The sequence below is a fragment of the Muntiacus reevesi genome, chromosome 6, assembly GCF_963930625.1.
Source record: "Muntiacus reevesi chromosome 6, mMunRee1.1, whole genome shotgun sequence".
Classification (NCBI taxonomy): Eukaryota; Metazoa; Chordata; class Mammalia; order Artiodactyla; family Cervidae; genus Muntiacus; species Muntiacus reevesi.
In genome coordinates, this window is record NC_089254.1 from 97,923,400 (window position 1) to 97,945,317 (window position 21,918).

Here is a 21,918-nt window from a genome sequence, read left to right on the forward strand (position 1 = left end):
TCATAAAATGAACATATTCCTATCACCAAGCTTAAGAAATTGAATACCAGTATCCTGTGTAGATTTTTTTAAATTTATTTTAACAGGAAGGTAATCACTTTACAGTGTTGTGTTGGTTTGTGCTGTACATCACTGCAAATCAGCCGTAACTATATATACATTTGTCGCTATTCAGTCACTAAGTCGTGTCTGACTCGGAGACCCCATGGACTGCAGCACGCCAAGCTTCCCTGTCCTTCACTGTCTCCCAGACAGAGCTTGCTCAGACTCATGTCCATTGAGCCAGTGATACCATCCAACCATCTCACCCTCTGTCACCCCCATCTCTTACAGCCCCTATAGTTTCCCTTTTTATGCTTCAGAGTATGCTCCTTAAAAAAAAAAAATTCTGGCATCTGACAAACAAAACCTACGGTCAGACCATTTACCCTCTTCAATATTTAATAGACTTGAATCATACTGATTCTCAGCCTATGTTCTTCTAGGCCAGAGTCCTAATCATTTTAGTCTGTTCTTGCACAGCTTCTCCTCAGTTGCCCGATGATTTGGGGTAGCTTTTTTCCAGACTTTCAGGTCTCTGATAACTTTTCTAGGAGCAGCAAGGTTCTATGGTGTTCCTATTGTATATCCTAATGGGGTCCACTTGGTCTGTGAGCCCTTCTATCCATGGGGCATGTGATGCTTGTTCTCTCAGTGATGATTTTCAAGAGGGATTGACATGTACTCTTTGTGGAAATGCCAGGAGACCCACGGTTTTGACCAAGTTCTTTTCATTTAGTTTGCTATGTAGCCCTGAAAATGTGGTACATGAAGATATTCTACTCGATGGTCTCAGATTAGTTTGTCATTTCTGGACAAGAAACTACTCCAAAATGCAGTGACTTAAAGAACAAGTTATTATTGATTGTGTGCCTAAGGGTTGGCTCGAGTTGGCTGATCTGAGCTCGCCTGTCTGGGAAGCTCAGCTGGGCTTCCTGGGGCTTCTGCAGGTTCAGCGGGGCAGCTGTGCCCCACCCTTCCTTCATCCTCCTTGGAAAGGCAGGAGGGCCAGGGCAGGCTCGTCTTGGGAAGGAAAAGTATCGAGAGAGCAAGCCCAATGGTGCGAGAACATATTAAGTTTCTGCCAACATCCTATCAGCCAAACCAAGTTATATGCAGAAACCAAAAGTCTGGGAGAAAGCACACTCGGTGTACAGTTAGGCCAAAGCAAGTTACTTGGCCAAGCCCGACACTGGTGGAGCAGGGAGATGTGTTCCTCTAAAAGAAGAGTGGGGAGATGGTGCATATGTTTAATAACAGCAATTCCATCTCACTCTCTGTGATCCCTTTTAGCTTGGTCTCCTCCCACCCCTTGCCCCATTATTTTTTTAAGTGCATAGCTTCTTGCACTGAGTATAGTAGGTACCAAGGAATTTATCTTTCCAACAGTCTCACTCTGCTGTGGACTTCCCATTGACCTTGGAGACTGTCGTACATTTCCGAGACATAGCACTGACTCACGAGGACAGTGGTTTCCCCAGAATTAGAAAAAGGCCTCTCTAAGTCTGATTCTAGGAATCACTCCCTTGAAGTAGTTCTGTACAGATTTTCAGAGTAGAGCTCTTGAGTATTTTAAAACAATTTTAAAACCTCAGATGAAGAATTTAAATGGCACTGTATTAACTGGTGGATTGTGTGGTGGTGGTGATGGTGGTGTGTGTATGTGTGCATGAGACAGAGATAGAGACAGATTGATTTCCTTGACAACAGGATGGCCAATCAACTTCCTACTCCCCCAACTTTAACACAATTTACCTTTTTCATTTCAAGAAAACTTGAATCATAGAGAATGCTCTCAAATGAGGTTGCAGAGAGAGAAATTGCAGTATGATCTTTGGTAAAAAGGAGAAAAAAATGAAAGGTGATGGCATAATTTCTTCATACAAAGCTATCAACTTTCTGTGCTTTAGAAAAATTGATGAGCCTTAAAATGCTGATTTCTTTTTAAATGTGTCCACTGCCGAATTGAGAGGCACTGTAGTGGTGGGGTAAAGTCCTGTTTGAGCTCTGTATAAAGTGAAAGTCACTCAGTCGTGTCTGACTATTTGTGACCCCAAGGACTGTAGCCCTGACACCCCCCCCCCCGGCTCCTCTGTCCATGGGGATTCTCCAGGCAGGGATATTAGAGTGGTTGCTATGTCCTCCTCCAGGGGATCTTCTCAACTCAGGGATTGAACCCAGGTCTCCCATATTGCAAGTGGATTCTTTACCAACTGAGCCACCAGGGAAGCCCAAGAATACTGGAGTGAGTAGCCTGTCCCTTCTCCAGGGGATCTTTCCAATGCAGGCATCGAACCAGGGTCTCCCGCATTGCGGGTAGATTCTTTACCAACTGAGCCACTGGGAAAGCCTGTTTGAGTTCTGTAAACTGGGTGAGACTCAGTATGTTCACCCTTTCAGATGAAAGGGTTAAACTAGTCTGTATTTAAGGGCCTTTCTAGCCCTAAAAATTATTTTGTTACGTTTTAAATTTGAACAAAATGGTTTCACTGATTGGTAATGGCAAGAATGGACCAAGTTCAATGAAAGACCTCCTTCTTTTGGGAAATGATTTGGTTTGAATTGTCTTAGCTTTTAGATTCCTTCTGTCTTTAGGAAATATTATAGATCCCAGATTGGTCCCGTTAACATTGAAATAATAGATTGATTCATCATTCAATGAGGGAATCCCTATGCTGTTGATGCCACATGGTGATGCATGACAGAGCATATATGTTGAAATTGTGGGCAGACAGGATCTCTTTACTCTGTACCTGAACACCAAACATGATGAGTATTTATGCTTATTATCTGTGGTCATCATAGCAACTCAGTCAGAGTTTGGGTCCCCAAACTGGAAACCTGCCTCTTACCCTTTTCCCTTTCCTGTTGGAGAAGCCTTCTGCCAAAAGGGGTTGAGAGCACCAATGTTTGTTACAATCACCACCACCACCACCACCACTGAGAATAAAATGACTTCATAAAGTGTCTAGTTTTGCAACTTGCTTTGCAAGGTCCTGTGCAAATAAATCTATGCACATTGTCCCTGGTTTCTCTAAACTTGAATGTAAAACAGGAAGGCTGGCACACACACCTATACAACTGTTATGCACAAGATAACATGACTGAATCGACTTAAACACACATGCACACACAGTAGCCTCTAGGAGTACGTTCCAAGACCCCCAGTGCATGCGTAAAACCACTGAACGCTGTATATATCATGTTTTTCCTATACATATGTACCAAAGATAAAATTTAATTTATAAATTAGGCACAGCAACAATAATAAAAGAATTAACAACTTAATAATTAACTAGAACAGTTATGGGCTTCCCTGACAGCTCAGTTGGTAAAGAATCTGCCTGCAATGCTGGTTCAATTCCTGGATCGGGAAGACCCCCTGGATAAGGGGTAGGTTACCCACTCCAGTATTCTTGGTCTTCCCTTGTGGCTCAGCTGGTAAAGAATCCACCTGCAATGTGGGAGACCTGGGTTCGATCCCTGGGTTGGGAAGATCCCCTGGAAAAGGAAAAGGCTATCACTACAGTATTCTGGCCTGGAGAATTCCATGGACTGTATAGTCCATGGGATCGCAGAGTCGGACACAACTGAGCAACTTTCACTTTCAGTTTTCAGAACAATTATGAAAGTGTTAGTTGCTCAGTTGTATCTGACTCTTTGAGATCCTATGGACTATAGTCCACAGGCTTCTCTGTCCATGGGATCTCCCAGGCAAGGACACTGGAGTGGGTAGCTATTCCCTTCTCTAGGGGATCTTCCTGACCCAGGGATCAAACCTGGGTCTCGCGCATTACAGGCAGATTCTTTACCAACTGAGCCACCGGGGAAGCCCACTATAACAATATATTTAATAAAAGTTATGTGATTGTGGTCTCTTTCCCTCTCTTTCTTAGAATACCTTACTATACAAATTTAGTGCCTTTTCCATCTTAACTAAGCATTTATTATGCACTGTGGCCATAACTTTTATAGTTTGAGGTGGAACTGAAAAACTAGCAGAAATTTCTTTTTCCTTCTCCACACTTTCACATATAAATAATTTCCTCTTACTGTAGATCTTAGCAGCTGCTGAATATGAGTTTTTTTCTCTCCTTATTAAGTGGAGAGCTTCCACATTTTCACTTAAAGGAAGTACTTTATTGCTTCTCTTCAGTGTATCCGAATCACAATACAAGAACACTGTTCTTGTGTTTGGAGACTGTTATTAAGTAAAATAAGGGCTACTTGAACACAAGCATTGGGCTACCAGGACAGTCAGATGATCTGAAAACTGACTTGGCTACTAAGCGACCAATGGGAGGGCAGGATGTGCTGGACAAAGAGATGATTCACATCCTGGGTGGGATGGAACTTAATGGTAGGAGATTTTATCACACAGAACATTCTAACACTTAACAATCTAACACTTATGAGTTGCTTATTTCCAGAATTTTCCACTTAATACTTTTGGACTACAGTTGACCACAGGTAACTGAAACCAGGTAAAGCAAAACTGCAGATAAAGGCGGACTAATGTACACTTGGCAACAAAATATGGAGAAAGAAAGGCTTTGTTGTTTTAGATAACCTTTGATTAAAGATTACTGGTTATCTCCTTTAGTCTGAGATTGAACCCCAAGTTGGATCTATATTCCTCCCCACACACTAAAAGAATAGTATCAACATAATATGTTTGTGATTGGGCATGGCAGCCCACTCTAGTATTCTCTCTGGGAAAATCCCATGGACAGAGGAGCCTGACAGGCTATGGTCCATGGTGTCCCAAAGAGTTGGGTACAACAGAGGTGACTGAGCATGCATAAACAGGATAGAGGTTATGTCCCCTTCAGTTTGTGACAAATTTTGTAATCCAGTGGGTGACAAGGATTTATTGTGCCAATACCAGTAATTACTTCTACTTACACAGTGACCTAACTTCAGTTCATGTACAACTCCTGAAGGCTCCTGTTCAAAGGCACCTTTCCCCATATCACCTCTCTTGTAAGCGATAGCTCTGCTATTATTTTTATTAATATAAAAAAGTATATATATATATATATATATAGTTCCGATCAGAAAATCTTTTTGTATTGTTGAATTTAATCTATTTTAATAGTATCTACATTTTGTATCTTGCTCAGTAAGGCTTTCTTCACTAAGGATATATATTTTTTAACTTCCATTTTTTCCCCTAGTGTTTCTTTGTTTTATTAAAAAACTTAGATATTTGATCCATCAGAAATTCATTTGAGGGTAAGGGTGGAAGTAAGGTGGTGTTCCTTCTGGAAATGCATCCTTTCCCAATTGATTTAAAATGTCATTTAAAAAAATCATGTCTTGGTTCTTATATGTATTTCTGACTTCTCTGCTCCATCTTTCTGCCCAATCTCATGCCAGTGCCATACTGAATACCCTCCTTTGGTACAGACAGTGCCTTCTTGTACCTAGTAGCACTAGAGTGTTCTAAGAACATCTTTGTAAGTATCAGAATCTAAAACAGTCTATCTCCCAGGGAACCTTGGGTCTTTGCACTTAAAACAAATCAATCTAGCAAATAAAGAAAACTTTAGTTTGGACATAAAGGACCTGGCACTTAGACCCAAAGTTCAGGCCCAGGGGAGGTAGAGGTGTCTCATATGCCTCCAACCTGGACGTTCTTAGCACCATATTTTATTTAACTAGTGGCACTCATGAACTCATAGCACCTGGTCAACAGGGAGTGAGGAAGCTGAGAACTTTGGGATATATACGGAATATGGTATCAGCTAAGAAAACAATAGGGTTGTTCAGATATTTTTTTAAGCTCAGCTTCCATCACGCCATCCATGAGGGGAGCGTGTTCTCCGTAAGTGACTAAGGTGTGAACACTTCTCTGTAAGTGCTAGTCACCATCGTGGTTATGTACTATCTAGATGAAGTTGAAGAGCCGCATAGAGATGGTTTACTTCAAGGCAGTCAGCTGGCCCTGTCATCATCATGTGGGAGATTTGCTGGCCTACTTCCAGAGGACCCAAAATCCTGGGAATGAAAAGGCTCCTAAGGACTCAACCTGGTGCATTCCTCTGCCACGGGACCAGTCTCTGTTTAGAGGACACCAAGACAGCTCAATATGCTGGACTTGAAAACAAGGGAGAGGATGAGTTAGAGTGGAAACTATTGCCAATTTGTTCAAGAAAATACAAATATTCAGACCCACACTGGGCAACAGATATAGGGAGATTGTTCTCATTTTTAAACTGGACTGAGCGTAATAAAATCATAGATGTGGAAGAATGGCAGAAATCTTAGGCAGGAATGGAGCCGCAGATGCAAAAGAGCCTCACAGACAATGTACAGGAGTCCAACTTAAATAAAGTTTCTGCTGCCAATATGGAGCACACGCCTCAGAATGAGAATCACTTACTAAGTGACCTAAAAATGTGACGCTGTCTTAAGAGGAATTGATGTAAATGAAAACACAGTACCCTTGAAACTATGGAATTAAGTACAGAAATCCTAAATTATCTTCACATTTGCCCAGAAGGTCAGCCTGGGGGCAATATTTGGGTCCCCAAGCTTGGTAAAAGCTGAGCCTTTTATGAAAATGTTGAAAGCAGGGCTTAGAATTACTAGCTTCAAGTAATTTGAGTCTGAAACCAAAATTAATAGGAGATCTGATGGTCTCTATGCCACAATTATTGAGAATCATTCAATGAGTTAGCTATCAATACTCACTGGTCAACATAGATCAATCCTGATACTCTGCCTTTTAGAATACATGTTTGAGTGTTTATTAAAGTGATACTGTAGTTTAGGGGGCCACATGATTTCATAAAAGTAAATACCCTGATAAGACTGGCTGTTCTTTTCAGGAGGTCATTGAGAACAGGAAGAAAGCTGTCAGAAAGAACATATTTGACAGTTACCACCAATCCAAAGGAGCTTCCCAGGTGGCTCAGTGGTAAAGAATCCGCCTACCAATGCAGGAGACGCAGGTTTGATCCCTGGATTGGGAAGATCCCCTGGAGGAGGAAATTGTAGCCCACTCCAGTATTCTTGCCAGGACAATCCCATGGACAGAGGAGCCTGGTGGGCTACAGTCCATGGGGTCGCACTGACCAAGCAACTGAGCACCCACGCACACACACCGATCTAAATGCCTAGCCCAATCGGGAGGATTATCGAAAGAACAACTGTTCTCAGACAAATGGGCGATTTAGACCAAGAAGAGAGAGATTTCTATTACAGCCCCATTTTTATCAAATGAAACTTTAATAGACTTTTCATCCCTGTCTGTCCCTCTCATGGCCTCTTGTGATCCCAAATGGTGAACTACTACAGAACTTTCTTCTGTGCAGTTTAAGACTTTCCCTCTTCCTAAAAGTCATCCAAAGACGCTTCTGAAATTTACCCACTCTCCTGGACCTCTGACCTCCTCTTTTACCCCTTATTTCACACCGCTTTCTTGCCCTCCCCCCATCTTCATTCTATGACAAGCTATAGGTGACAGTTGCTGTGCATTTTAGTGACTACTGATGTCCAAGTCTTTGTCACCCACACTTCTAAACATCAACAGTCTATCTAAATTCCTCTTGTTCGGCTAGAGAAACATCAAATAGAGCATGCCAACTTACAATAGAAAACTGAGGTTCACATTTCACCTCCAACTCTCTTTCTATTACTACCTGTTGGCTTCAAGGATTTGGGCCAGTAGCTTCCCCTCTCGGAGTCTCAGTTTTCTCAGGCACAAAATGACGGGATTGGGACAAGATCAGGGACTTTGACCCTTTGTTTAATTATGAGCCTCAGTAAATAATATATTTTACATTATGATCCAGTACACACATACACCTGAAATCAAAGTTTTACTAAATATCTTTTACTATGCAAGATCCGCTTTGATCCAGTCTCTTCTCCTCTTCTATTCTACTCTATTCCATGAAAAAACAAAACAAAGGCAATCTGATCACGACCCACGAAATTGGTTTCATCGTCACTGGTGAGTTAAGATAAGCAATTTGAAGAGCAAAGGGCCAGATGATAATTGCAGTCCTTTCCAGTTCAAAACTAGGTGACTGTAAACCGGATGACTCAGTTCCAACCATCTACATTAGAAACATTTTATTAGCCCCTGGTTTTATTTTGCCCCGGTGTGGTTTAAGATTCTGAGAAATCTCTGACCAAAGAGATTTTGTCAGCTGAAGTAGAATCAAAGATGAGACACTATTTCTCCAGGGATGGGGCTCCTGAACAATGAGGGCCTGAGCAGGGCCCTGGCTGCCCAATAGCTTTTCCTTCTTTAAAATCTGAAGTTAATTAATTAAAATTAATTCTCAGAATTAACCCAGAATTTTTCAAGCTAAAAAGCTTAGCAAAATATATATAATTTCTCTATATACAATTAGTTGACAATGTAAAACATCTCTCCATAAGATTTCTGCTCATCCCCTGGGGTGTCTGGGCATGGACACCCAACCGGGCTCTGTGCGCTGAGAGAATGGGTTCCCGCCGATGAGCAAAGCAGAACCTTTAAAGGGGAAGAAGCTGGCAGCTCCATTCTAGGAATCACTGGACAGTCCAGGAGAAAACTACCCACTGAGAAGGTGCTGGCTTGTCAGTAGCCAGGAGTCCAGTAGTGGCCATTAGGGCTAACTCGGGGGTGTTTGGGGCTTCCCAGGTGCTTCAGTGTAAAGAAACCACCTACCAATGCAGGAGATGCAGGTTTGATCCCTAGGTTGGGAAGATCCCTGGAGGAAGAAATGGCAACCCTCTCCAGTATTCTTGCCTGAAGAATCTCATGGACAGAGGAGCCTGGCGGGCTACAGTCTATGGGGTCGCAAAAGATTTGGACACGACTGAGTGACTAAAAACAAAATAGAAAAAAAGGGGATGTTCTTGGCCCTGAGAAGAGAGTCTGGCAGGAGCCCAAGCAGGGCCTCACGGGGAGGGGCCCAGGGAATAAATCTTGTGCAGATTCTCAGTCCTGAGACTGAGAGCACGATGTGAGGCTTGGGACTCAGCAACCAGGCTCAACCCCTGTGACCAGCTGGGAACAAGAGGTCCATCCTAGCTGGGACAGAGTGAGGCCGAGGAGGCTGGCCATCACTTCACCTCTGGGGGCAGCTGAACTGCGGGTGGGAGATGAACATCCCTCTGGGAAGTCAGCCATGGACCTTTAGTTTGATGTGTTTCCCAAAATCCACCAATACACCAGGTCCAAGGTGGAAGGGGGCTTTTGCTCCATCGGTGACAATCGAACACGGCATCAGTAACTTCTTTATCCCCCACAAATGACAGCCCTGCAAAGATGCGTTCCCAAACAATAGAACATCTTCAAATGAAAATCACATAAGAGCTATTTCCTGCTAATATTTTTGAATAATAAATCCCATATTTAATTGTATTGTACCTGCAACAAATCCAAGTTGTTCAACCCCAAATGCAAAATAGAGTTACGTAACATAGTCATGAATCACTGTGGCATTTGCCGAAACATTCTCCCATCTGGAAGCAGGTCCAGAGAACACATGGCATGAGGCATGTATCTTCTGTCAACAACACTTTTGCACAGATAATTTCCCAAATGGCACACACTTACCCCCTTCTCATGGCTCTTAACCCTAATTAACTGAGAATGCAAATAGCGTCCCTATTCTATTCAAAGAGAAGAATGACAAACCATCTTTGATTTCATAATTTAAAAAACATCTTTGCTAAATTCAAGTTGTCACTTGGTCATGTCCGACTCTTTGCAACCCCATGGACTGCAGCACGCCAGTCTTCCCTGTCCATCACCAACTACCAGAGCTTACTCAAACTCATGTCCATAGAGTTGGTGATGTCATCCAACTATCTCGTCACCTGTTGTCCCCTTCTCCTCCTGCCTTCAATCTTTCCCAGCATCAGGGTCTTTTCCCATGAGTCAGTTCTCTGCATCAGGTGGCTAAATTCGAAGAAGCAGCTAGTTCTTAGTTCCCATGGAGCTTCAAGTTCCTCTTTGATCACTATTTTGTAAGCAGAAAAACTTCTCTCAAATAAATTCTCAGAACCCTTGAATGATTTAAAAAAAAAACAAAACAATTTTAAAGTGTGTTCCTCACGGAGGGCAAAAGGCAATGCAAAAACTAAATTAACTCTAGATCCACAGTGTAAGTTGTCAAACAAAAAAAGTCAGATACTGCACACATTTGAAATTCTACTGAAGATTGAGTAATCAAAGTTTATCTTTAAAATGGAACATGTTCTCCTTTCTTCCTCAGGACCCTTAAATCTTTCAGAGTTTGGGTTGTTTACTATACATTCCCATTCTTCCTGGTCAGTCTTCTGTCTAACATTTCTGCAGCTGTGGACACGAAGTAATTCCCAGCAAGGCACTGCCAAGTTTTATGATGCCTGCAGGCCTGGGGCAGATCATAGAAACTTAACTACTCAAATAAGTCCCTTGATTATTTTTCACATCTCAAGACCATGTTCCTAACAACTTCTCCCCCATCTCACCCCCAAGATGCAAGAATTCTGCAGCCCACTATATCAACTTTTCCACTCTGGGTGAGGCTCTCAGTTTATTGGCCTGTTTTAAAAGACCTGACTCTCTGACATATTTACCACGTTCCCCACATTAACCACTAAGGAGGCACTGTGAGCAGATGATTCTATTTTTGCCTCCGCTTAGAGAAGAACTCACTCATCTTTGCTCTGAACACACGGCTGGTGGATGGCCTGTCACCACATGGTAGGTGGACGTGGGAAGTGTAGTCTGTTGTGGTACAACATCCACCAACACCTCTTGATGCTACTCAGGCTACAGGGGAAATGGGCGTCCTGGTATTAATCAAGACCACGGCCCTTCACAACAGGCCCTCCGGGAGAAGTGACTCCAAGACTTCCCTAGTTTGTCCCGTTCCATGTTCTCTGCGGTGAATGCAGTACCTGGGTCATAGGACCCACCAGAGAGGCAGTTCTTGAGTGGATCTTCCATTTGTCTTTGAAAGTTGTCTGTAACTCTTCAGGCTCTCTCTTCTATCTCACTGCTGGACCACAGGTTGTATCTTATGAGTGACATGGCCCCTGGATCTTTGCAAAAGACTCCGGCCCAAAGATTCTTAACTGATGCCCCCAAACCTTAGACTTCTCTGCTAGAGGCTGGGTTCTCCTGCACACGCTCGAGGCACATGGGTCCAGTAGTTGTGCCACACAGGCTCTAGAGCATAGGGTCAATAGTTGCCTCGTGGCATGTGGGATCTTCCCGGATCAAGGATCGAACTCTGGTCCCCTGCATTGGCAGGCAGATTCTTAACCACTGGACCACCAGAGATGACCCCATCCTAGCCATCTTTAAGTGTAGAGTTCAGTGGCATGAAGGACATTCACATTGTGCAACCCTGACTACTATTCTTCTCCAGAACTCTTTTTCATCTTGAAAAATGGAAACTCTCTACCCATTAAACAATAACTCTCCATTCTCCCTTCCCCTAGCCCTGAGAAGCCACCATTCTACTTACTGTCTCTATGAATCTGACTAGTCTAGGTACCTGATATAAGTGGAATCATACAGTCCTTGTCCTTTTGTGATTGGCTTATTTCACTTGGCATGATGTCCTCAGGGCTCATCCATGGAGCATGTATCAGAATTTTCTTCCCTTCTAGGGTTGAATAACAATCTATTTTTTGTATTTACTACATTTTGTTTATCTGTTCATCTATCGATGGACACTGGGGTGGCTTCCAACTTTGAGCTATTGTGAACAATGCTGCTATGAACACCAGTGTACAAATCTCTCTTCAATACCTCCTTTCCATTTTTTTTTTTAGATCTATATCCAGAAGTGGAATTGCTGGGATCCTATGTTAATTCTAGGCTTAATATTTTTTATTAATTGATTGCTTTATTTTTGGCTGTGCTGAGTCTCTGTTCCTGCGAGGGCTTTTTTCTCTAGTTGCGGGTGCTACTCTCTAGTTGTGACGCATGGGTTTCTCATTGCTGTATCTCCTCTTGTTGCAAAGCACAGGCTCTAGGGTATGTGGGCTTCAGTATCTGCAGCACGTGGGCTCAGTAATCTAGATTCTCCGGGCTCTAGAGCACAGGCTTGGTAGTTGTGGTGCACGGGCTTAGTTGGTCCGTGGCATGTGGGATATTCCTGAATCAAGGATGGAACTCATGTCTCTTGCATTGGCAGGTGGATTCTTGACCACTGAGCCTCCAGAGAAGCCCTATGTTTAATTTTTTGCAGAACTTGCCGTACTGTTTAATGTAGCAATTGCATTTGGAGTTGCAACGCTGTATTTTTCCTTTTGACCGTGACTGAGTGGCTGTCACCTCTTGCCTTCAAACCTCACAAGTGACCTCCAGAAGAAATGTAAACCCCTCCCTGTGCTCCGGAACCTTGCTGCTCAGCCTGAATGACACAGTTCTGATCGGAATGCCCGGCCCTTGTCATCTTGCCCCGGCTTCCTGTTGACTACAAGCCAGTGAGCACATTCTTTACCAGACTCGCCCCATTATCAACAGATGCTTGTACTGCACCATAAATTCAGTTCGTTTTAATAAATTCCCAGTAGTCCTTACCCAGAGCCCCTTTTTGCCTTATCTCACTCCTCTCTGCCAAGCCTTTTACAATTTATGTGTTTGCTTTTCAATTCTGCTTTTAGCCCCCTCCAAGTTTCCTTTTTCCCACCAGGTCACTGTGGCCTTTGGGTCTCATTTAAACGTAACCTTCTCTATCTGGAACTCTTTCTCGTTCACAAGGCCTACTCTTCTCTCCCCGGCACTTTCCATCTCCAGGCTTCCTACCTGCAGCAATTTGTCAAGATCAGGTCCCTGTCATTTGTAACCTCTGAGTTCTCTCCCTCTGTGCTTCTTTCACAGTCTTTTAGCTATTTTTTGAGGCCTATGTTCCAGCTTTGTGGCCGTTTGCTGGAGGAGACTCAGTGAACTCCCCTGGGTCCTCCCCAGGGCACAGAGTGTGCTTTCATTGAGAGATTAGCTATCTCTGTAGCTACCCAGGTAAGGGAGAGCTGGCAGGTGGCCTATGGGCCCAGGCACATAGGCTTGGGAGGAAGTTTAGAGGTTTTATCTGAGATAGAGGCCAAAGGTGTGCTAAGAAAATGTGATGGTTTGGACACTGGAGAGGACAACCTCTCTGCAGTGGCAGGAGGGGAGATGCATCTAAGGAATAATGCTAAGGAAGCGGGTTATTTGAAGTAGGTTATTGTACAGATGCACAGAATGGAGAAGGGCAAGGTGAGGAATGAAGGGTGTGTGTGTGTGTGTGTGTGTGAGTCACTCAGTCATGTCTAACCCTTTGCGACCCCATGGACTGTGGCCCGCCAGACTCCTCTGTCCATGGAATTCTCTAGGTAAAAGTACTGGAGTGGGTTGCCATGCCCTCCTCCAGGGGATATTTCCAACCCAGGGATCAAACCTGGGTCTCCTGCCTTGCAGGCAGATTCTTTATCATCTGAGCCACCAGGGATGAAGAGAGAGGATGGAATTTGTAAAAGACAAGCAGACAACCATTCTAACAACCCAGGTGAGCGATAACAGTGATTTGGGTCATCAGAAACATGAGGAAGAGAGAGATAGACTTTCATAAAGGACAGCAGAGTTGAACTACTAGTTAGTTACAAGGAATAAGGGCTAGGCAACATTAATCACTGATGTTGGCTTTGAATTCGAGAGAGAAAATGATCATTCCCTATGTAATGAGGAGATGGAGCATAGCAGAGGGGAAGACAGCACCATCCTCACCACCATCAGTTGTAACTATGACTGAGAATTTGGGTCCAAGGTGGCTTGGGAACAGAGCACTGGAAGGAATTGCCTGGCCACGCTGGGACAGAGTAGTGGGTTGGGGAGCCCCAGGCTACACTTGGAATCTGGAATCTCCCGCCTCTTATCCTCCAGTGGCATTTCCCACAGTGCAGCTTCTGGACCATTTCCATTGACAAAAATAATAGTTACATGGAACTAAATTGGGGAGTTCCCCTTGGTCAAAGGCTGGAAACACTGGGTTAATCCTTGGAACACAGGTCTCTCAGAACTGTTCACGTAATAATGTGCTTGGAACATCTCCAAGTGGGAAATTTAGTATGCAGTGTTTATTTGACCACAGAACTTTTTTTTTCTTTTTCCCCTTTCTGGAATGTCTCTTGGGACTAGAATATGGAGAACAGGCACTGAAAGGAAATGCTGATCTAATAAGCAGCAGCATTTTACTTCTAAAGAATTCCACATGAAAAACAGGCATTGATAAGAAGAGTTTACTTCACCATTGTAAATTATCAGTGTTACCGCCAGTGATTATTAATCACCTCCCTTTGGAGGTTGTGTGGGTGGGAGTGTGTTTATTCTGTGGCGCTATGGAGAACTGGGGACACAGCCTCATGTTTTGCATGTTTGATTACCTTTTATTCCCACACCTTTCTATCTGGTCCCTTCCTGTCCCCAACAGACAACCATTCCATTGTGCTTAATGTATATTTTGGGAGGGGGGTGAGTGTTGCACTTTCTTGCAAACTGGGTATTGTGGTTCATGTGTTGTTCTCTTTGTTGTTACTCAGTCACTCAGTCACGTCTGACTCTTTGCAACCTTGTAGACTGCAACATACCAGGCCTCCCTGTCCATCACCATCTCCCAGAACTTGCTCAAACTCATGTCCATTGAGTCAGTGATGCCATCCAACCAACTCATCCTCTATCATCCCCTTCTCCTCCTGCCCTCAATCTTTCCCAGCAATAGGGTCTTTTCCAATCAGTTGACTCTTTGCATCAGGTGGCCAGAATATTGCAGCTTCAGCATCAGTCCTTCCAATGAATATTCAGGGTTGATTTCCTTTAGGATGGACTGGTTTGATCTACTTTCTCTCCAAGGGACTCTTCAGCTCATGCCAATGGTAGTATCATATCACTCATTTATCCTTTAGTTTCTTTACTTCGCGCTACGCTTTGAAGCTCCATCATGACGCTGTGTGCCCATCATGTCTGTTACCTCCAACTGCTGTCTGTCATTCTGCGTGCAACCCCGCCCAGCTTTCCCATCCACTCTCCCAGAGGGGGATACCCAGTGGCCTCCAGCAAACAACACCGCAGTGGACATCCTTTTTTGGGCACTTTCTGGACTGGTACATGTATTCTATGGTCTATGGCCTGCTTTTAAGACCATAAGAAAGAGAGATCTTTGTAGTAGTAAATGTTATTTACCACATGTAGTAAAATGTTATTAATCCATAATAGTTTTCCAGTCCTCTGTCTGGGTCTTGACCTTTCAATACAGTATCTCATGTGACTATCCCAAGAACACTTCAAGTTTACCTGGCCTAATTGCATTAGCCTCAATTTATTGGGGTGACCAAAAAGTCTGTTTTGGACTTGATGGACTTTTTGGCCAGTGCAATATTTGGGAACATCAGTGACTCTAAAACAAGAATGACATGCAGTTAGTAAGAGGTAAGCACAGGGAAGAGCAGGTTCTCTTTGTTATGTACATGTGTGCTCAGTTGGGTCCAACTCTTTGCAACCCTGTGGACTGTAGTCTGCCAGGCTCCTCTGTCCATGGAATTCTCCAGTCAAGAATAGTGGAGTGGGTTGCCATTTCCTCTTCCAGGGGATCTTCCCAACCCAGGGATCGAGCCTCTATCTCCTGCATTGGCAGGCAGATTCTTTACCACTGAGCCACCTGGGAAGCCCTTGTTAATCCAAAGCCTCTTCTGTTCACCTGTCCCCTTGGTTGTTCCTTGGACACTCTGCACTCCTGCCTTAGGATGACGGCCCTAACAGTAGTTGTGTCATTGTTTACTGTCCTGCTAGAGTATAAACTCCATGAGGACAGAAACTCTGTCTCTTGTTTGCTTGGATACTCCCAGGGCCTAGACTGCACAAAAATTGCTCAGGAACTATTTGCTGAAGAACCAAAGAAATCTCCACTGAATACATGCCTTTCTGGACACATCTGTCCCCAAGAAAACCTCAAACGGGAAGGTCTTGCTGTTTTGGTGATTTTGGTAATTAGTATTATTTCCCTGGAACATAATGAAAGGACTTGGGGAAAGTCTTTCATCCTAAAATCAAGGCTTTGGGTGGCAGCGTCTATAATCTTTCCCCTTCTGTGATCTATGAGCCATCCATCTAGGAATTAGCCCATAAAAATATAGAATTGATCTAATCCCACATCAAGCCATCTTGGGACCCATAGGATAAGGTGAAGGGCAGACTCTTATGATGTGCTCCACTGGGTTGGGCTCTGCTCTCAGATCACTGGTTTCCCCCCCTAGGAAAGCCTTTTCTCTAGCCCTCCTCTTAGGGGTCTGCCTAAGGTGACAGGAAGAGCACTGGATTGGGAGGCAGAGCTGGGTCTGGTCTGAGCTCAGCTCCTCCCAGCTGTGGGACTAGAATGAGTGACTTGACCATCATATTCACTTTTAACAGATACCCAAGCACCTGCCGGGCTGGTGTGAAACCAAAGGAACCATCAGTGGTCTCCATCAGCACAGCCCCCAGCCCCGCAGGGAGCAGGGATCCTGACCATGATGCCTCAGCCCCTCAGGGTGGGCTTTCAAAGGTCCTCTTGCAGCCACCTGTCATCCCAGAGGAGTGCCCACTGCAGGAGCCCGTCTCTGGCTAACTCTGGGGTGAATCTCCCCAGTTCTGCATGTGGGTGTTCTCTGGCCTCTCATGCCTCCTCCTGCACAGGGGCTGCTCCAGGGCGGTGGCCTGCGTCCAAGTACTGCCCCCTAGTCATCTCACCTATTGCGACCTCTGTTTTCCTAGCTATGAAATGGGGGTGTTTGGCTAGAATGATCGTCAGGCTTCCTTCTGTTCCTGAAATACTATGATCTGTGCTTTAATTTCCATCCCCTCACTGCCCCGCCTCTTATTTTTCCCCAGCTGTGTCTAAAATTCTGTGGCCATTAAATTCTCCTTTCTTGACAGTTCCACATCTGGGCTTTCTAATAACCCCTAGCCCGAGACAGCACATTCCTCGGGTGGCATGGAGTTCCAGGCCACACTGTCTTTTCAGGACTCATTCTAGCTCTTGCCAAGCCCCTCAATTCGTATTCTGAGTTCACACATCATTGAGAGAGAGGAGATTTTGCTACATACTCTCACACAAATATATGTCCTGCACATATTCTATGTAATAGCATGCGTGTGTACTCACACACACACACACACCTCCTTCTGATGCCTGTGAATCTACACACTTGGGTATAACTGTGTGGGTGCAAATATTCTGGGACAGCCAAATGCCTATTTTAATGTTTCTTTGTCCCTGAGGTGCCATCTAACTATTTATTTAGTAGCTTGACGCTGTTTGCATCAACAACTTTGCCTTATAGGCTCTTCTTCATGTTTATGATTCTTACTGTGAAAAAAATTGCTTGCCTAACATCTGTTCTGAATTTGTTTTTTCTTCCTTTTTATTTATCTGTTCCCTACTGAATTAAATTTGCACCAAGGACGGTAACTCGAATTGGAAACTTCAGTGTCCTTCAGGATTTCTATACACTTCAATACATCTCTTAATTACTCTTTTTTTATTGTTATGAGATATACATATATATTCATGCTCACACGGGCAGATTGGTTTGTAGTTTACCTCTGTCTGTCCCCCTCTGGGGAATAAGTTTTATTAACTGAATAAATTAAATGGGCGGGTGTATTCAATAGAGTAGAGAGGTTTATCGTTGTAGGTTTGCTTCAGATAATTTTCCCCCATTGCTGCCCAATTCCCTCCTTTAGCCACAGCTCTGTTTGGGAGAAAGCTTGACTAGAGCTCGATGCAGCCACAATTCAGCAGGAACTGGAAGGGCCCTTTGTCCTCACTTGTGTGAACTCAGATCCGATTCCTTATTAAGCCCCTATTCTGACTACTTATAAACCCACACAGGGACCAAGCATGCACGTCCCCAGCGGTAGAAGGTCCCTAAAGAAGAGTAATGAGACCTGCTTTTCCACCTGCTATCTCTGCCAGGTGAAGAGACTGTGACACCCAAGACTCAAGGAACTGGCCCCATGTTACCCAGCTCTGATTCCAGACGCAATTCCCTCTCTACCCTCAGCTCCTCGCTCATTCAGGGAGGCTCTCCATCCCTCCCCTCTTTCTGAGCTTTCCCACGCTCACTTCAGTCTGTGTCTCTGTCTTCGGATGGCACAAAGACTGACAAGATGGTATCCCCACATCTGAAGAACTAGCTCCTTCTTGGCCCCGCTCCAGACATTGTCCACTCAACAGATAATTCGGTTTCTGCTGAGTGTCTATCCCTGGGCCGAGGGTGGTGGGAGAAACCGCTCCACTCTTCTCCCAAAAGTATCACTCATGTCTCATTTCCTGAAGAAAATCTGGCACCTAATTTAGAAGAGAAACACAGACCTGGGCCAAGTCTGACAAGAATGCTGGGTGATATGAGTGACTAAATACTCCACATTGAACAGACAACTTGAAGCCAGGAATTGGGTAGAATCTTGGGTCAGCGAAAGCAGAGAAGGCTTCCAGGAGGAGGCAGCAGTCGAGCACGGTCTGGAATAATGGGGAGATGAGGAGGAGAAGGGAACAATGGTCTACCATTGGGTCTACCATAAAGTCAGAGAAGGACCTTAGGGTGGGGATGGTGGGAGGAGGGGTAGCTGACGGCTAGAGATGGAGACACAGAAGAGATGGGGACACAGAAGGGGTGGCCAGTTGCTGTTAGGTGACTCTGAAGGGACGCAGAAGGCTCTGGGCCAACCACACTCTCTGCTGGAGCAAAATCTCGGCGTCAACACATCAGGGAAACTTTGATTCAAACAAGCTCTGGCAGAGCCGTTGGCTTGCAACAGGACCCTGGCTTGCCACGGTGACTCCACACACAGCCAGACCTGGGATGACCACAAAGATTAGCGCTCAGCTGAAGAAGCCAGTAGGGTGGACGCAAAGGTGATGCCCCTGCCAAGCGGTAGAAGAGAAAGACAAAGAGTTAGCCACACATTTCAGAGGGGATGGGGACCAGTGATTTTGAGAATGCAAGATAAAGGCCAGTAAAGAGAAACAGGGTTCGAGTCTGGCTTCAGATCTGCCAGTAGCAGGAACTGAGGATGCAGGAAGATAAGAAGTGATTTCTTAGAGCTAGAAAGGCAGGTGCAGAGTCGTCTTCCCAGCTACCTGCTGGTATGAGGTGCTCTGCCAGCTTCTCAGGGACGAAAGACGAATCAAGACAGGGCTTTGTCCTCAAAGAACTCACAGAGTAGTGAGGAGACTGTCAAGGAAGCCCAAGAAATAAAACGGTGAGATGCAAATCAATAAGACGAATGGACAAGATGCCACGGAAACTATGGGAAGTGATGGGTCTGAGAAGACTCCACAGAAGAAGCGACAGGCGACCTGACTGTCAGAAAGGTTTTCCAGACAAGATACAGACCAGGACTTTAGAGGGACAATCATGTGCAAAGGAACGGAAGCGTGGGAAAACAGTGCAAATGAAGGGAACCGTAAATAACTATTTCATAGCAGCAATGTATGGTTACAGTTCCCAAACTGTGCGCTAAGGCACCCAAAGGTGCCATAGAGAATTCACAGGGGCTTCCTGGGATATCTTCAATATTCATGGTGAACACAGTGACATCTGTGGGTCATGATGAGAACTACTTAGTGCAACATGTGCATTCTTTTTCAAATGTTTACTTAGTTGTAAAATCATGTGTTGTTGTCGTTGTTTAGTCCCTCAGTTTTGTCCCACTCTTCGCGACCCCATGGACCTCAGCACGCCAGGCTTCCCTGTCCTTCACTATCTCCTGGAGTTTGCTCAAACTCATATCCATTGAGTCAATAAGGCCATCCAATCATCTCATTCTCTGTCACCCCCTTCTCTTTCTGTCCTCTATCTTTCCCGGCATCAGGGTCTTTTCCAATGTCAGCTCTTTGAATCAGGTGGCCAGGGTATTGGAGTTTCAGCTTCAGCATGAGTCCTTCCAATGAATATTCAGGGTTGGTTTCCTTTAGGATTGACTGATTTGGACTCTTTGCTGTCCAAGGGACTCTCAAGAGTCTTCTGTAGCACCACAGTTTGAAAACATCAATTCTTTGGTGCTCAGCTTTCTTTATGTGAACTTTCTCTCACATCCATACATGACTACTGGAAAAACCATAGCTTTGACTAGACAGACCTTTGTCGGCAAAGTGATGTCTCTGCTTTTTACTACAGTGTCTGGGTTTGTCTTAGCTTTCCTCCCAAGAAGCAAGCATCTATTAATTTCATGGTTTCAGTCACTGTCTGCAGTGATTTTGGAGCCCAAGAAAATAAAATCTGTCACTGTTTCCCCCTTTTCCCCTTCTGTTTGCCATGAAGTGAAGGGACTGGATGCCATGATCTTCATCTTCTGAATGTTGAGTTTAAAGCCAGCTTTTCCACTCGCCTTGGTGGAAGAGGAGTGGGGCAGGAGAGAGTTTCTACAGGGCTCCTCATTGCAGTTAAGAAGCGTGGACTTTTTTGCTTCAAACAATGGAGAGTCATTAGAGGTTTGTTGATAGTGGGATAGCACGGTCAGTTTCTGTTTCACAAAGGTAGAATTGGCCTTGATGGGGCTGTTGGTCTGGGAGCAGCAATCCATATAGTGAGCTACCTGAGTGTCCTAGTGAGAGAGATGGGCCTAGATATAGCCTGCTCCACTAACATTACAGAACTCCTGGGGGAGGAGCTAAGATGGTGGAGGAATAGGACAAGGAGACCACTTTTTCCCCTACAAATTCATCGAAAGAACATTTGAACGCTGAGCAAACTCCATAGAACTCCTATAATAAATTCAACCCTGTAATATAAATGTTAGACTTCAATGTTAGAAAAAGACCAGATCCTTGCATTTAAACCACTCACAACCAAGTAAAAATGTAGCCAAGAAAAGAACTACAGTTGGTGGAATACTGTTAGAAGTTAACCTGGCAAGATAGAAAGAAGGACGACTGATCCAGAGGCAGGGGACCAGCATATGCAAAGGCCCCCGTGGATGTGAGAGGTAATGGAGAGTGTCAGGAAGACAGGCTGATCATTGGTGCTGGCTCTTGTGTGGTGGGCAATACGGAGGGATGAGGCCAGAAGCAAGTCAGGGGCTGGGCTGTGAAGGACATTTGCACGTGCTCAGGACTCCCAAAGGCTTTCGTGGAAACAAACCACTGAAGGATGTTAAGTAAAGAGAGCTACAATCAGATTGGCTTCCCCACCCCAACCCCGCTTAGGACTGCAACAAGAGGCACACAGGATTTTAAGTTCCCTGACCAGGGATCGAACCCAAGTCCCCTGCAGTGGAAATGCAATCTTAACCACTGGACCACCAGGCAAGCCCCAGACTTGCATTTTACAAAGCCCTGATGGATAAACGGAATCAGGGCTCTTGTGCAGATAAACAGTTGGTCAGGAAGACAAGACAGAGGGGTGGAGGCATCTGAGTGCATGGTCCAATGTCCAGCCGGGAAGTGAAGAACCACAGAGTCCACCGGCATCTAAGGGCAGCAGAGGAGAGCTGACCCGGCTCCAAGTATCGCAGAGAGGGAAAAGGCTGACTCAGTCCTTGTGGCTCTGAGGGGCTCTGTGAGGTCAGGGCCCACCCCCAGGCACCAGTGCCCTGAGGCTTCCCTGGGCAGGTAAGGCACACCCTGATCTGAGTGACAGGAGAGAGCCGGAAGAAAGCAGCTCCAACTCCAGGGACCTATGTCTGTCACTGGCTCCTCAAGAAAAGCATCCCCAGCAACTTGAGTAGACTCCGCCTCTCTGCTAACTCAGTCCTGCCTTGTTCTAATGACAGATCAGGTTGCTAATGAGAAAGGGCAGGATGCTCTGCTGAGTCAAGCCGGGAAGGAGCCACAGGACTGCGAAGCCATGGTTTCTCCACAGGACTGTGGGCCGCCCAGCCCGCCTACGGCCCACTCCCAGGCTTGGATGCCTACTTACCTC

The 21,918-nt window shown here is 44.9% G+C and overlaps 1 protein-coding gene across 3 annotated transcripts in view; it reads left to right on the top strand.

Moving 5' to 3' along the window:
* The window catches only part of TBXAS1 (thromboxane A synthase 1), a 164,645-nt gene that overhangs the window by 42,245 nt on the left and 100,482 nt on the right, over window positions 1-21,918 (top strand). The gene's annotated exons all lie outside the window — the stretch shown is intronic.